The sequence below is a fragment of the Pholcus phalangioides genome, unplaced genomic scaffold, assembly GCF_987345545.1.
Source record: "Pholcus phalangioides strain wild (caught in Gottingen) unplaced genomic scaffold, Ppha-v1.0 ptg000012l_1, whole genome shotgun sequence".
Taxonomy (NCBI): Eukaryota; Metazoa; Arthropoda; class Arachnida; order Araneae; family Pholcidae; genus Pholcus; species Pholcus phalangioides.
The window spans coordinates 10,994,151-11,010,024 of record NW_028301605.1 but is presented as its reverse complement, the minus strand read 5'-3'; the positions used below and the strand labels follow the sequence as shown (position 1 = coordinate 11,010,024).

At 37.4% G+C, this 15,874-nt stretch overlaps 1 protein-coding gene across 2 annotated transcripts in view; it reads right to left on the bottom strand.

Annotated features, from left to right (window-relative positions):
• The window catches only part of LOC149079525 (uncharacterized), a 73,991-nt gene extending 60,486 nt beyond the window's left edge, over window positions 1–13,505 (bottom strand). For both annotated transcript variants that reach the window (XM_089240168.1, XM_089240170.1), the window contains exon 1: window positions 13,012–13,505. The gene's annotated coding sequence lies outside the window, so the exon portion shown is untranslated. The remainder of the gene's footprint in view (window positions 1–13,011) is intronic.
• Between the last annotated feature and the right edge of the window lie 2,369 nt (window positions 13,506–15,874).

Genomic DNA, 15,874 nt, shown 5'->3' with positions numbered 1-15,874 from the left:
AGCTTCCTCACCCCGAGTGAAAAAGCAATGGCAACAGCGTAATATATTAACTAAAAAATGTGGATTGTGATCACATATATGATACTCTCACGCACTCACACATATACATACTGCTACCACTACTAAACCACACACGCGTGTACCTCGTCCATATTCCTTTGCGGAACCTCTAACGAACTGGTACACGTTGGAACGTGCGTGGACATCTAGTGAAACCTGACGTGATGTTTGTTTTTGTGTAATGCTTGTTATGTGTAGTGCTGCCATCTGCTTTTATAACTATGAGTGAAGTATAATGATTGAACAATTTATCGTTGTAGGCCTGTTGCTCTCTGTGGCGAGACTTTTTAATGGGGAGATCGGCTCGCATTTGCGACTCGAAATGTTGCTGTTTGCGACTCAAATGCGTTGGTTTCATGTGAGAACCACAAGAAACCAACTTCAGCCGACCACCACTGTGGTGACGGTGGGGTTCGAACTCGGATCCTCGCGGTGCGAGTCCGTCACTATGACCACTTAACCACCATAACGGCACACGTATGCCTATTGTATATAATATATATGTGTGTACAGTTCAAACTCTGAGGATTATTAGTAGACATCAAGAGAAACAAAAGTTGCAATGAAACATGATGCGCAAACCACGTTGAGAGCTTGAAAATCGCGAAAAACACATGTAGGTTTTGACGTCGTGCTGGAACGACAAAAAGTACAATAATAACTACAAAAATAATTTATTCGATTAATTATTACAAGAGTTGTGTTGTTGGAAGTGATGGCCGCCGACGTCATTGCACAGTTTACAACGACGTAAAAAAATTCCCGGACGAGCTGGAAGATACCAGGTATGATTATTACCGCAATGGTGCTAATTCACGTCGTCCGCAGCGCGTGATCCTACCCCAGTGCACGCGTTTCGCGACGCTGCTTACGTCAGATATGGTGAGCGAACCCACGAACGCATTCAGTGATCAATTGACATCCACCTTTCGTCTCCTCTGGACTCACAACCTGCATGCGTTTTTTCGCGATTTTCACCCTCTCAACGTGGTTTGCGACACCATGTACCATTGCAATTTTTCTCCTTCTTGATGTCTACTAACAACCCTCTGAGTTTGTCGGTCCATTAACTGAACACTCTGTATATATAAGAGATTAGTGTGTCAGTGACAAATGATGTTTCAATGCTTCTTAAACATGGGCAGACTATTTATGAGTGTGAGGGATCGTGGTAGGCTATTCCAAGTTCTGGGTACAAGCTAATGTGCATTGTTGTAGAAAACATTAGTTCTGTGCGTGGGCTGTTATCGGCTGAGAACGGGATCTAGTGCTGTAAATGAAACGCGAGTGTTGGGGGTTATAATATGATTACTTGTGTGGTCATGGAATTTAATTGTTTTGAACACGAGAAGGAGAATTTAAAGGGGACTACCAGTCTCGCTTCTGCGAGACCCGTATAATACCTACCAGTGCGAGACTGGTACTATATTATACGGGAAAAAAGGATTGGTCAATTGAGATGGCTTGGTTGATGATGTGTTATTATATGTAAAGAAAATCTCCTCTGCAGAACACAAAGTTCATTCATATTGCTATCATTGGTCTTAAGTGCGATCCGATTCGATCCTATCAGAGTGATACGATCGGATTAATACAAAATTATTCTCAAAGCACCCTCCAAATCCAATCGGATATCATTGCGTAAGTACCAAAACCGAAAAATATGCATTCAGTCACGTTCCCAACGAGAGAGAAAAACAAAAACACACTGTCCCCCCCCCCCCCAACATTAATGACAAACCGAGAGCTGATTGTTTTTTTGTTTTTTTTTTCCATAATCATAGCTCAACCCTAGAGAAAGCGAGCGAGCCAAACAAACAAAAAGGTCTTTGTCTTTGTTTGAACAGTTAGTTCGGTTCCGAAGTGTATATTTCCAATGGCGAAACATCCGTCCAAAATATGGAATGACAGACTAATAAACTCGATTTGGAAATTCGTCCTTGGGAGTGGAAGCTTCCCAATCTTGTGTCGCTCTATCTCTTCTCATATAATGAGTATAATGAGTGATATTGAGGGGGAATGAATCAAATGACTCTTATGGTGCACGGGTTTTTTTCAGAAAAAAGATAAATAACGCTTCGGGTCGCATTTATTAGCATTATCCGAATATTTTTCATACTGGAGGTGATGGATGCACCAGGGCACCGGAAACGTTCAATCACCTCCTGACCCGTTTCAATATGGATGCCATGGTTCTAACCTTACAGGTTAGGCGGCCGTGAGCGATGAAATATAATAGAAAAAAAGCATTTATAATCAAGTAAATATGCCTCTTTTTTTCCCTATTATTGGAGGAATTTTGTGATGGGTAGTGAGTTCTAGATGCACCAGCGGATGTGGTTGTCAATATATTTGACGTGTATATTCCACCTCTTTTTTTTTTCTGTTCTCTTGATCGTGGCACATGCATACAATTCTAATTAGTAAAATTCCTGCAGAACAATCAAGTTGTTTTTTGAACTTTCCATGAAGCAATGTTAAAAGAGCTATTGAAAAGCAATCACCAAAAGTCACTTTTGCCTCTTTCTGACGCTCTTGATCTAGTTTTTCCAGTAGAACGTCGTTTACCGAGCCTTTAAATTGGTTAATTCAGAATTTCCCATTGATATTACGGAAAAATATATTTCCCAGAACCCAACCTCAAGTCAAGGATTCCTGACCTTGAGAACGTGATTAAAATTTTTGATATTTTACGTCACTATTGATAGATCTTGAGGCCTTTCATCAGCTTGTGATCCACGATGTTAGAGTCACTACTTTGATTGAACTCATAAGATTCCATATTTTATCGTTACCGTACTACCAATTCTAGCGTTTCTCAGCCTATGGTCCGCCAACCAGAGGTAGTCCGTGACGATGCCATAGGTGGTCTTCAGGCAGACTTGATAATTTATTCACCCGTCGCAATTGGTATTAGTAACATCCATATGGGTTTAAATATTCAATTAAACTAAAACCTTCATACTTACGTTCACCATACATAAGGGAGAAGAATGCAGGAAATTGCTACTCTAAATACGGAATATTAGTAAATTTTTCCAAAAATTGCAATTTATTGCTCTAATTGCAACTTGATAATTACTGCTAAAATTGCAGAAGGGTGTTTAAATAAAGTACTGCTAGAAATCGCAGCAAACAAAAATGCATTTCACGGAAAAAATATTCAAATGATGGGAGGACCATATTTCATTGAGAAAAATGTAGTGAACTGGGATCGTGAGTAGTAATCCGTAAAATACAGGACATCGCCAATTGTCATCAAAAGCATTGTCAGAAGTAGACAAAATCATCAATCGTAATTAAAATTCCAAAAAAAATGTGGCCAAACGTTAAACATGACAAATAGTGTATTATAGATGAATATTTATAATCTTTGCCATAATTATCATAATTTTATTTGTATTATGAATACCCTGTATGTGTGTGTTCACGACACTTTGGTAAATGTTACAAATTCAAACAAGTATCGTTGGAAAAACTCGGCCAGTAACATTTCGAAATGAAGATCACATTCTCAAAATACATTGTTGCTATCATTACTTTCGCTTTCAACTTTGTATCATTCCGTGTATTACTTCATTGCAGTGTTTCTTCAAACACTCCTATAAAGTAATGCAAAGTGGACAATATCGCCCTCGGCAATTGATTAGTCAGGGGAGTGGTAGAGGCTATAAGCATGATATAGAACCTTTCTGATTAGCCTCTCAAAACTCAAGTGTATGATTGGTCTAATATTTTTTAGAAGGACGTGATTCGCTAGAAAATGAGTCCTTGCAGGAAACATTTTGGCTCTTCGCGAAATTATTGAAGTAGACAGTCACGTAAAGATATCAGAAGTAACATCAACAGTGTTGGTACAAGTATTAGATATGGGAGAGCGTAAACCATTATTGAGGATGACCTGCCTGGACGGTGAAGTAACGAAAAGTGTCTGCTTGGGTGGGCTCCTCGTGCCATTCTTCTGCACCGCACTGCAATATTAACGCCTGGAAAGCTGAAGGTGGCTCACTGGTTCACTGGTTGTGTCTGGAACAGCCTCCCTACAGCCCGGATTCATCGCTCCTACGACTGTCATTTGTTTGGACCGCTTAAAGAGGGATTAGGAGGACAGCGATTTGACAAGGACGCAGGAGTGGAGGAAATTTTTGCGCATTTGGAGGAAGGATTATAAAATTGCTGTTTCGTTCGGAAAAATGCATTGAAAAGTATTATGTCATTTTTTTTATCCTTTTTTCATTGGAAAATTGCTATAAAATAATTCCGGTTTATGTTTTCTTTGCCCTTTCACAGTTTTGCCAACGTGACATTGAAGCGGACCAACCAAAGTCCATACTCACAGACAGTATTTACCATCCGTCTGTAAAGAAGTTGGGTTCCTGTCAGAACACCTATGGCGACTTCTTCTAACGAGAACAGTGCCATTCTAACTTTCTTATAAATTGCTTTGTTTAATTCTGCCACAGAACTGCATCTAAATTTCAATTGAATACTCCTAATATTCAAAGACCACCAAAAAAAAAATATTTATAATGATATATTTGTATTTTCTTTTCCCATCATTGGTTTTTCCTTTCTATTTCTCACCTGACAGTTATAGAAAGTGAATGGCGTCTATTTCGTTTCCTTTGTTTTTAGGACCGTATACTTAATTTTCATCAGGGCCGTACATTGTTTATTGTATACGGCGTGAGGCTTAAGAGGCTTTCTGTTTGGAAAAAAATATTGTTAATCGCAGCTTTAGACGAGCAATTAGTTAAAGTAATCCGATACACTAGACCATCAATAAATAACTCCGATATAAACTTTCTAGATGTCAACATCCAAAATGACCAGAGGTCAACAATCTATTTATGAGTAACCAGATGGAGAGATAGAATCAATATATAAAAGTTGATTATACATTTTTTTTCTTATTCATTCATGCTTAATCATGCATGGATGTAGTATATTATACGAGTACACGTAAAAAACTACCGTTACCAGATTTCGCCATAATCCAATGTTGATGAGTTAGAGGTGGTTAAAAGCCATAGAAATTTCTCCATACTCGAGCATTGGCTAACATAACAACGGGGCCCGGGTCCAGGATGCGTGACCCAGTTGCAAGTTTTCCCATTCACTGCCGAAGAATCATTTATTTATTTACTGCATTGTTCTTTCGTGCCGCACATTGTTGTTCTCCATCGGCGTGTTCCTCGCAACAGTGTTAATGAACTGTCCCTCCACACCTCGCACATTCTGTAAAAATAAATCTACTCCCAGCAGTTCCAACACCGCGTTTGTACTTCGAAACTGATGGATATGTAGTATAAGAAAGAGCGTTTTTTGCATCTTCGGTTCTCAGAATGATCTGAAATATGTTTATTTATTCATGCAAATTAGTTATAAGAGGATCAGACGGAAAAGCGCCTTTTTTTTTTGCTTCGAAAAAAGGAAAACCTAGATAATAGTTTCCGAGATCGAAATGGGTCAGCGGTAATTATATATATGATCGTCCTATCAGGAAATAGCTCTTCTACATCATTTTTTGTTGTAGAAACTAATTTGAATTTTAATTAACTTTTTCATAAATTTTTCTTGATTCCCCGTAGTTGAGTTATTGTCATCCTTTCACTTCCAACTTTCAGAATTTCACTAAGCATGTTTGTTATTGAGGAAGTAATGTGGAACGCTGGAATATCGTAAGGCTTCGCAACTATAAAGAGATGGAAAAATAGAATTTCACAACAGTATAAGGATGGAAGAATAGAACTTCAAAATAATATAGGGATGAAAGAATTCAACTTCCCAACAGTATAAAGATGGAATAATTGTGGAACTTCACGATAGTACAGAGATGAAAGAATTTAACTTCACAACAGAGCAGAGATAGAAGACTTGAACTTCACATCAGAGATAGAAAGGTTGTGGAGCTTCACAACAGTATGGAGCAGTGGTTCTCAAACTTTTGCCCCACTCTCTGTTCCCTCCCTTGCCCTATTCATCTGCGGCTCCCCAGAATAATTTAGAAGATATAAAGCGCCACAACGCACACTTTGAGATACACTGGCATAGAGAATGATGAGTTTAACTTAAAAACGGTACAGAGGTGGAAGAATTGAAATTCACAACAGAGATAGAAACGTTGTGAAGCCTCACAACAGCATAGAGAAGGGGGAGAACTGTAGAACTTCGCAATAATATAAAGATGCAAATATTGCATAGCTTAACAACAATACGGAGATGGAAACTCGTGGCTCCCTAAACTCGTTCTGCCTTATGATAATTTATTTCTGCTTGAGCCTACTCGACTGAGACCTATAGTTTAGGTCCGATTCCGACAGGCTGAACTTAGACACACGTTATGAGTTATAATTAAATATAATGATCATCGTTTTTGTGTTATATGTTATAACTCATTCCTTGATTATTCCTTGTGATACATTTATGATTGCGTACAGAAATTTCTCCACTGTATTGTTAATGAAATAATCTATCTTTAGTCTCATAACTAAAGATACATTATTTCATTAACAATACAGTGGAGAAATTTCAGTACGCAATTGCATTACAGGGAATAATCAAGGGATGAGTTATAACGCAAAACACAAAAACGACGATCATTATATTTAATTATATTCTGTTGTATACCTATATCATAACTCAAAACAATGTAACGAGATTTCTAACGCCCTACCACCTGATAATCATTTCCATAGCAAGGGTTTGTTTTGTAACACCACTATCGTTTTGATGCATGCGAGGGATAATTAGTCCTAGGACTACAAATTGAAGCCTAGGTAAAAAAGGAGGCTTATATATCCGTGTCTATAGGACTTAACATATGTACCGTATATACATTCAGATTGTGAAAGAAAGCTCGACGCGCATAATCCAAGGACGTGTCATTGATGCATTTGTAATAACGATAACAGTAATACAGAAGGAGTCAACACTGTCAAAATGTCGTGACTCCAGGTTTTTGTTATATTTTTCGAGGACATCTCGCTCGAACAATCGTGGAACCAGATAGCAAAGAAAAAGTTCATTAGGCTTGAATGTTTTTGAATTCATCCTTCTTCCTGATGATATTACATCCATAACAGTTGTGTTTGATTTTTTTTTTTTAATATTGTAATATATCCAAGGAGAAAGATCACGTGTCCTTTATGAAAACGATATGTTCGTGCGAACGAAAGGGCGGATGAAAATACTAATCCGAAAAAGTAATTTTACGAAACATTACGAAATGCGTATAAATTACAGTAGTTTTCAATTTAAATTGTAAGGGTTGAATGAGATTGCGTTTTTAAACGGGGCTCATACCTCTTTCAACATGAACAAAAAGCCTCAAAAAAATATAACTTTAACTAATATTTTGATATAAATTATTCAACAGCAATTTATGTCAAATTTGCTGTATTTATTTCCGATTCCAGGGTGCCCTATAAATTCGTAAATAGTTTCGAAATTCATAAAAAATGAAGGAATCGGTTCATTTGAATGCGGATTGCGAAAAAGTTATTCTCACGGGGGGATTTTTTTTGGTATGGGAAAAACTTCGATATTCTGTCGATAGAGGTCAAGACAAATCAGTCCGGCAGAAGTGATTGGACCTGAAAATTTTTTTTCAATCCCTTCTCTGTCTGAAACGTTCATAAAGCTTCAGCCGGTGATTCTTAGCTGAGGTAATACAACTTCACCAATACTGCTTAATCCACAAATGCCAACATCACAATGAAAAACCTTACGTAAGCGCCACAGTAACAAGAAAATTCAGAAATAAGCTTTTAATCGTATTCCCCGAATTTATAGGACTCTGATTTGCATCTCTACCAGCAAAAACTGAACTAATAATATTTTTTTCTGTACCTGTGCGAATCTCCATTCGTGAGAATAACTTTTTCGCACTACGCATTCAAATGTACAGATTCGTTCAATTTTTATGGCCTTTTATAAACTATTTACAAACTTATGCGACAGCGTGTATCCCAATCAAAATGTTCGTTAGCCGAGCTGGAAAGACGTTGAAAGAGCTCTTCGTTAGCCGAAAAATTCGTAAGCCGGGGATACAGACGAATCCCGTTTTAACGAACACTTTTTTAATCCCCCAAATAAGTTTAAATAGGAACAATGCTAGGTAACCTAGAATTTTCCTTTATAACGAAATTTCGTTTTAACGAAGTGATTCCTCCTGTCTCTTGGCATTTGTTATAATGGGATTCGACTGTATATAACTTTACTTTCAACCCGATATTTACATAATACGAAAATTCAGGCATCAGCCATTTCCCTTCGAAATACGGAAGACCTGTCAGCGCCAATAGAACACGAAACAAGTGTAACTCTGGCAAAATAAATACGTTAGGGTCACACTTATGCCTACTCACCCAACACGTTCCGGCTCATACCAACTCGTTAGAAATTCCTTGGAGTAACGTGCACGAGGTGAATGCATGGTTAAGTATTAAGTAGTAGTGCGCTTTTTCATCATGCGGTGCCGAGTGTTGACTTAATATTAAACAACACATTTTCTCTAAATGTTTGAAAATTTTCAAAGACGTAAGTATACAAATACAAATACAACGCCACAACAGGCAAATTGCTTAAACGAGGTGGCTGACTTAAGAACATCATGGATCCCCGAGCCATTTTTTGGAGACCCTACCTACTACTGCTACACCACACATGCACCCCCCCCCCAGCGGAACCCCCAACGAATCGGTACATGCGGGAATGTGCGTGTACGTGTAGTGAAACCTGACGTGAGGTTTTTGTTTCTCTGTAATGCTTGTTATGTGTAGCGCTGCCATCTGCCCATCTGCCACCAGTTTTTCTAACTATGAGTGAAGTGTTATGATTGAATGATTTATCGTTGTAGGACTGTTGCTCTCTGTAGCGAGTATTCAAGATGACAGTAAATAATTGTGCTCAACTTCGAGGTGCGAATGCAAGCCGATTTCCCCGTTAAAAAAGGCTTCGCCACAGAGAGCAACAGGCCTACAAAAGTAAAATCTTCAATCATTACACTTCACTCATAATTCGAAAAAATAGGAGGCAGATGGCAGCACTATAACAAGCATTAAACAGAAACAAGCTTCACATTAGGTTCACAACACGGACACGCGCATTCCAACATGTACAAATTCGTAAGAAGTTCCGCAGAGGAATATGGACGAGGTGCATGTATGGTTTAGTAGTAAATGATTGTGGTGATATATAACCTAACAAGGTGATATATAACCTTGCATATGCAATTGGAAAGAAGAGTTGAATTTAAACACATTTAATATCTTTGAAGTTTCATATTGTAAGTATAAAGTACATACTCTTCTAGCTCATTACATCAAGAAATCTTTTTGAAATATCTATATACCGGGTGTCCTATAGGTGCTAATGCGAACTTTATCTCATCAACTGTCCGCGGTAGAGGTAAAGTTCCCAAGTGCAATATTCACTGAAATATTAAAATTCAAAAATCATCGAAAAGTTGGGAAAGAACAGCATAGATGAGGAAAAGAGCGTTGTGTCCGTTAGTTTCCGCTCTTATTTCACAACTTTTCTCAGATTTTTGAATTAAAGTATCTCAGTTAATATTTCAGTTAAAAGCATGGGATTTTCTTTTTGTTGGGCTCAGAAACGATAGGGCAGCAACTCTCTAATTCGAAGTTAGAAGACAAGAGGACCGTGTAAAAATTTAGATTTCTTTTTTATTTTGCATTCTCACTATGAAAATTGGTACAGGGTAATTTTTGAACGCCTTTTGAGCAATTTTCAAACTGAAACCATACCTCTGAGACCTATGATTGATGAGATAGAGGCCGCATTAGCATACTTACAGGACACTCTGTATACCTAGGTATACGTAATTGCTTGCAAGAAAATTCTGTTTGGATCTTCTATGATGTTGTGAGAGCCTTATAAGTAGAGCCCGGATTATATGCAAAATGCATATGTGCATATTTTGGCTTTTTCCAGCATTAATGCATATAAATGCATAAAATCAAAGAATTTTCAGAATAAGTGCATATTTGTGAAGATTTATTGAAGCTCAATCACTCTTTCATAGTTTTTCAAACTAATATTGCTCATAATATTTTCATAATATCGGGTATTTTCCCGCAGGTAGGATTGCCTTACCCCCCCCCCCCCCCTCCCACACACACACACACATATATCATCTGTTTCAGCGTTAACGTCAAAAATGCTCAATTCTTTTAGAAATAGCCTCGAAATTCTTTTTTACTGGTATTTCAACACTGAACAGCCACGAATAACTAGAAATTGAAAATGCTTGAATGAAAAATATTTAAAAGCTATTTGCATATGCAGTATATGCATATGTGAGGATATTTTTGTATAAATGAATATGCACTAACAAATAGAAAATATGCATTTTAAAAACATATCTGCTTTTTTTGCATAGTGGTTTTTATAACACATATTTTCCCATTTTTGGTACGTATTTTGGAATTTTTAACTTTTTCAAATGCAAACACAAAGGCCACAACAGGAAAATTGCCTAACAAGGTGGCTGAAAAAGATATGGATGTGTGTAAAGATAGTATATATTTTGACATTTTTAGGTGCATATTTTGGCATTTTAAGTGCAAATTTTAGAAGTATTAGTGCATATTTTAGCCTTTTTAAGTTCATATTTGCCTATTTTTAGAGCCTATTTTGCCACTTTTTAAGTGCATATAATCCGGTCTCTACTTATAAGAAAGCTAAATTACCAATCGAGCTATCAAAGAATCATTTATTAGCAACTTTCATATAGTACGTAATTATATTGGTACGTTTATTGAGTTCATTTTGTCCATTTTGTTAAGTTCCAGTTAGATGTAGATTCGAAAATACAGGAAGCTTCCGTTCTCATGGTTTTCTTTAGGTAGTTTTAGTATTATGAGTTTTAGCAAAAAATTATATGAAATTATACAAAAGGAAATTTTTAGAAAAATTATCTAAGGAATTTTAAAGTGTAACTTTTACGGATTTTTGTAGTATTATTTTTTTTTTTTTCAAGTTTTGCTATGAAGTTTTGTGAGAATTTTCTGGTACTGGAATTTTGTGATGAATTTCAAGCTGAAATTTTTTGAAATTTTGTGATGGAATTTCACTGTGAAGCATGCAAAGTTAGTCTGTTTAGCATTAAAATTTTAGACTTTAAAATTTTTGAATTACAACTTATCGAGGCTTTACAGCGTTTTTCAACCGGGGTTACGTGAAACCCCAGAGGTGTAAGAGATTTCATTGCGGGTTCCTGTAAAATGAAATCAGTAGCAGAGACAAATAATGTTCTGGCACTGTTCTAGATTCTAGTGCAAAAGTGTGTGAAAAACCGTATTGGTTCTCTGGGGTCACATTTTAATCCTCTTACCGACATTGACGAGATATCTCGCTTTCTCGGGAAATCTTTTTATTTTGTAATCTTATTTAAAACTGAGTTCTCGAAGGTAGATATTTCCCAACCAGAAGCGTAAGTGGAAGTGCTTTGGTATCCCGTGACCCCGCCCAACCCCCCCCCCCCCATCTCCAAGCCAACCAAAAATTAGAAAGAAAGTTTAATATATTTCAGTGAAAAAAATTGAATTATTGAAAGAAAATATCCTTTATGTATGCAGTATTAACAAATATCTGTTAATTTGAATGCTTTTTGAAGGTTAGTAACTCAAAATTTCTTGGGAAGAGAATTTATCTGTGCCCCTCCGATCCTGCAAACGCCCCTGTTTCTAACACCTCCTTACTTTGCACCTGCTGGAAATCGAAGAAAGCCAACTTTATAAAAAAAAAAAAAAGATATGACATTTTATAGGGGTTTGATTTCTGTTATGACGGTTAAAAGGTTAAGCACGAGCACTAGCACGAGCACGAGCACGAGCACTGAGGGTAATCTTTTTTAGCCATACCCACTTTCTAAGCTGAATAAAAAAATGACCGATCGTATTTTCCTTTTCTTCAAATTTTAATTAAAAAAATTAGTATCTTCGGTTAATATTGCTTCTCAGACAGCATTCATAGCTTTCTTGAGCAAAACGTGACCAGCTAGCAGCCGGCCAGACATCCGTGATGAAGGAAGAGTTGAGGGTTTGTTAGAGATCATGAAAATTATTCCCAAGGGTTCAAAAAATAAAAAACGTTGGGGAATGCTACTTTAAAGTACCTCTGACTAATGCTGAGGTGGCCCACCGTCTTCCAAGAAGTGGAATTCTAAAAAGCTGGCCATACGTCCAGCTTTTACGGACATGAGCATCGTCTCCGTTCTTGCAAAATATTGTTCGGCTGCCCTCTAATTTTTGTAAAAATGTTCAGTTAGTCACTTTTGTGAATTGTAAATTTTGTTTTTATTTTTGAGTCACAAATTCGATTATCGCAATGCAGATTATGTATGTACGTATATCGGTAGAAGTTCATCTTACGTACACCATGTTGGGCATAGACATCGGAACCTGGGAACTCGGAGTGCTTTGGCCCTTCTTCCCCCCAATAAACTTCATAAGAGGGCAAAGCCCTCCCCCAAGAATCCATGGACATACAATGCAATTGAATTACGCACAGTACATGACTCCCTGTGGACAATCCTGAATGTCGTACACACGTGACGTCTACCAACTATGCACGAACATGAAAGCCCGAACAGAAACGCATTCAATAGAAAGTCATCACATAGTTATTATTTTAAGAGTGCCTATACCATACTAAATATAAGATTCCCAGCCAACAAGACCATCATTCATAAGAAAATTATTACTTAAAAGTTGGAGAGAATTTCTTTGATTGTGAAAATGGAATAGAATTTTTTCTCTTTAATTTTGGAAAAGCGTTAGCGTGCCACACTTCTGATACCATGGGGTGCCGCGGGTTTGGCCACTTGCGAGCTAATGTAAAAATAACTCTTATAAAATACCACAAAAATGTCCGATAGAAAGTCAATACTTCAAAAATTAACCTACAATCATCAATACCACTTACCTAAAGTGCAAGATATCTCTCCTAAAAAACGAAAACAGGATCCACCTCCACCAGGTAAGGAAAATTTTCACCACCAAAATTTAAAAAAAATAATAAAATGTTATAACTCAACGCCGCAACATGTTCCCGGTGCGATTTCTGTACATATCAAGCTGGAAACACTGTCCATTTGCTGCACCAAGTACACCCGAGTAGCAGATTGTCCGGATCATCACAAGTCTATAATGTCTACAACAGGTAGAGGTGTGTCTAAACACATGCTTCACACCCACTTAACAATCCAAAAAAAAAAAAAATCTTTTTGATGTACACTTTGTTATAATTTGGAATTTTCTTCTCTTCTTCCCCTTAACAGATCAGAAATCATTTAAAATGTCGCATCACGGTATTTTTTTTAAAAGAACACATTAACACAAATATACAAAAGCGGCGTATGGTGATGGAAAAGTCAATGGTGTACAATATACTGACGCACTGACACAGAAACTGGTTTCACTGGCTTAACGTTGGATTGTGGCAGTGGCGGAATCTCTGCCTTCCGGTCTCATCCGCAATATTATTATTATTATTTCTTTTGCTCTAGTTTGTCCAGTTTTCGGTCAGTGTCCCACCCACACTAGATTTATGTACACTTTTTTTTTTTGTGGCTCATCACCCTTTTATTTACCCAATCCTGTCAAATGAGGAGAGGATGCGAGGAATATCTGTGATATCCAAACGCCCCCTGACGTGGATATTCTCAACTAATTCTTTTTTTTTTCGTTGTATAGGGATGGGATGTGTGTATATAGTTGTGTACGCGATACATCTTGTGTTATATTGGATTAGTACGGTGCAAGGATTTCGCCCTTGGCATCCTTTTGTTATATGCGCAACTCTTCTCTAATCCGCCGCCATCACTGCGAAACGGTTGTCATTCATGAATTCAAGACCTTGTGCTAAATGCGTGAGGAGATGACAGTTTTTGGGTGTCAAAAAAATCGTAGCTGTGTGGTTTTTTTTTTGTGTGTGTCCCATTTTGGTGTCCGTTGGGGATTTTAGAGAGGAAAAAGTACATGTTTGAGGAGAGAGGGTTTTGTAGTCTAAAACGCAAGGTCCCCTCGGAGCCACGCGGAGCTTTCTGTCGAAGCTCACTGACTATTTTGAGAAAATAGTATTGAAGGACGATTTAGTAAAAATCACACGCGTTCTGCATTTCATACATTACTAGGGCCATCTTAACAAGTTCGGGGTCTCGAAAGAGTGTCTACTGATTTCGTAGGAAAAAATTTGCGCCCAAGCAGTACAGGCTTTTACAGATTCAGCTGAAAAGCACCTCAATGAAAGAAAAAAAAAACTATAGAATTGAAATTAGAAAATTAGAATTGCTTTCATAATGACTTTCAGACTTGATGAAAGAAATTTCAGAATTAATAAATGAAAGAATCGTAAAATAATTTCAGAAATGGTCAAAGAAACTGTTTCAGAATTAATAAAAGCTCATATTGAATAAACGAAATAATTTCATAATATGTTTGCCGCTGTGGTGGTCGAGTGGTTATAGTGACGGACTCGCGATGCGAGGATCCGGGTTCGAACCCCACAGTGGTGGTCGGCTGAAGTTGGTTTTCTGTGGTTCCCAACTTCAAGGCGCAAATGCGAGCCGATCTCCCCGTTAAAAAGTCTCGCCACAGAGAGCAACAGTCCTACAACGATAAATCATTCAATCATAACACTTCACTCATAGTTAGAAAAACTGGTGGCAGATGGCAGCACTACACATAACAAGCATTACACAGAAACAAATCTTCACGTCAGGTTTCACTACACGTACACGCACATTCCCGCATGTACCGATTCGTTGAGAGTTCCGCGGGGTGGGGGGGTATATGTGTGGTGTAGCAGTAGTAGGTAGGGCTCGGGGATCCATGATGTTCTTAAGTCAGCCACCTCGTTGGGCAATTTGCCCGTTGTGGCGTTGTATTTGTATTTGTATATTTGTATTTGTAAGTCAATATTTCGGAGGCCTGGTTTAACTTAGTCGCATCCTTCAAGACACCGTTGTTCCTTACGTTGTTAAGTCATGGGTGGCCAACCTTTGTCCGAAATCAAGACTATTTTCAATGCGACTTTATGAATTTTCAAACGCCGACCATACGTCCCGTTTTCACGGGACATGGACATGATTTGCGTTCTTGTACAATATTGTTTGGCTGTCTATTTTTTTTCGTACAAATGTTTAGTTTGATAATCTTAGTTCTAAACGTTTTTATTTTTCGAGTCATAAATTCGATTACCGCAATGCAAATTGTCTATGTACGTACATCGGTGCAAGTTCATCTTACCTACACCATGTTGGGCATAAACTGGAATCTGAAAACTAGGGGTGCTTAACCCCCCCCCCTCCCCACAAGACCCCACAAGAAGTCATGGATATATAATGTAATTGTATTATACAATGCATGTCCTCCATGCGGTTGATCCTGCTTGTACACATGGGACGTCCAGCAAAGATAAAAAACTGAACGGAAACGCATTGAATAGAAGCCCGGATTATATGCAAATGCATAAGTGCATATGCAATTGCATATTTTAACACTTTTTATAGTTAGTTGATATTAATTGCAAAAAAAAAAAAAAACAACGAAGTGCAAATTTTTAGCATTTTTTATTTTATTTAGCGCATTGTATTAATGTTTTCAAGGTTATTTTCATCTTTTAATCTTCAAATTTAATCAAATTTCTTTAATTTTTTCAAAAAAGGAAAATATATTTCAGCATTCAGTATTATTTAGGGCGTAGTTTTAGACATTTTTAAATGCGTTTCTTTGACATTTTTAGATGCATATTTTTTTAGTTTAATATTTTTTTTTCTCCTAAGCCA